We start from the raw sequence: 487 nt of genomic DNA, 5'->3' as shown, positions 1-487 counted from the left end.
ATATATATATATATATATATATATACATACATATATATGTCTGTGCGTGTATGTGTATATGTATGTATGTATGTATGTATGTATGCGTGTGAGTACATATTTACATATAAGCATGGGTAAATATATGTGTTTACATATTACATATGAATATGTACATATTCAAATTTCCTAAACTGAAGACGGTGGCTCGATTTCTTCAATGCTTATTTGCTTCCATTACTGGCTGCATATTTTGGTGAATTACATCTACCAATATTATGATAGATCTGCGTGCCTCCTCCAGAAGCAGTTGTTGGACTTGTAACACCTTACCGTCTGTGTTAATTTTATATATCGTTTGTACTCTTTGTAAGTTTGATATATTAATATATAAATATCTATATATTTATGCCTAAATACTCATCTTCTGAAAGCCTTCAGCCTTTACTTTCTTTCTGTTTACACACACACACACACACACCCACACACACACACACACACACACACA

Source organism: Octopus bimaculoides, chromosome 6 (genome assembly GCF_001194135.2).
Source record: "Octopus bimaculoides isolate UCB-OBI-ISO-001 chromosome 6, ASM119413v2, whole genome shotgun sequence".
Taxonomy (NCBI): Eukaryota; Metazoa; Mollusca; class Cephalopoda; order Octopoda; family Octopodidae; genus Octopus; species Octopus bimaculoides.
This window is presented reverse-complemented; position numbering follows the sequence as displayed.